The sequence below is a fragment of the Schistocerca americana genome, chromosome 4 (genome assembly GCF_021461395.2).
Source record: "Schistocerca americana isolate TAMUIC-IGC-003095 chromosome 4, iqSchAmer2.1, whole genome shotgun sequence".
NCBI classification, from domain to species: domain Eukaryota; kingdom Metazoa; phylum Arthropoda; class Insecta; order Orthoptera; family Acrididae; genus Schistocerca; species Schistocerca americana.
The window spans coordinates 806419496-806420641 of NC_060122.1; the positions used below are offsets into that span (position 1 = coordinate 806419496).

General features: G+C 48.3%; 1 non-coding gene across 1 annotated transcript; it reads right to left on the reverse strand.

Moving 5' to 3' along the window:
- Positions 1-384: 384 nt before the first annotated feature.
- Positions 385-459, reverse strand: Trnas-cga. The gene has a single exon. It is a non-coding gene; the product is annotated as a tRNA-Ser (tRNA).
- Between the last annotated feature and the right edge of the window lie 687 nt (positions 460-1146).

The window sequence follows — 1146 nt, forward strand, 5'->3', positions numbered from 1 at the left end:
TGAACTGGGGAGGAGTAAAGTGCCGAAATTTCGATGCAGTTTGAAGGTAGGCCCTTTGCGATTGGCAGAGATAGTTTCCACAAGATGAAAGAAATTCTTCTATTGGCTGGAAAAAGCCGTGACTTGAAACACGAAAGGACCCAGGTGGGGGACAGTTTGTTACGACAGACACGTGACCGAAAATTTTGGGGACTCTCCTCTGAAACAGCGTCAACTGCAGAACAGGGGCATCACGCACCGTACGACGCCAAAAGAGGAATTTTGTGTGAACACTGTCTTCACTTCGGTGACATTCACCTAGATATTAGTTGAAGAGTCGTTGAGCTTCAATAGCAGAGAAACAAAACCGCCACGTAGTTGAAACTTCCTGGTAGATTAAAACTGTGCGCCGGACCGAGACTCGAACTCGGGACCTTTGCCTTTCGTGGGCAAATGCTCTACCAACTGAGCTACCCAAGCACGACTCAAGCCCAATTGCCACAGCCCAGTTCGTAGAGCACTTGCCCGTAAAAGGCAAAGGTCCCGAGTTCGAGTCTCGGTCTGGCACACAGTTTTAATCTGCCGGGAAGTTTCCTATCAGTGCACACTCCGCCGTAGAGTGAAAATCTCATTCTGGTAACATCCCCCAGGCTGTGGCTAAGCCATGTCTCCGCTATATCATTTCTTTCAGGAGTGCTAGTGCTGCATGTTCGCAGAAGAGTTTCTGTTAAGTTTGGAAGGTAGGGGACGAGGTACTGGCAGAACTAGAGCTATGAGGACAGGGCGTGAGTCGTGCTTGGGTAGCTCAGTTGGTAGACCACTTGCCCGCGAAAGGCAAAGGTCCCGAGTTCGAGTTTCGGTCCGGCACACAGTTTTAATCTGCCAGGAAGTTTCATATTAGCGCACACTCCACTGGAGAGTGAAAATATCATTCTAGCCACGTAGTTAATTGTTCGTGTGAGAACTGAGAGAGCATTGTAATACGCACACTGCTCCACCTATGGTCGTGTATATCGCATCATTTTAAGACTAGGGACGAGTGCATGTTTCCTTGCCTAACGAGAAACATAGGACAGTTTCGGCGGATAAAATCAGTAAAGCTTTTGATTAGCTTTTATAGGATTTTCATAGGACGATAGCTACCGTGCAGCCGGCAGCTCATCGCAG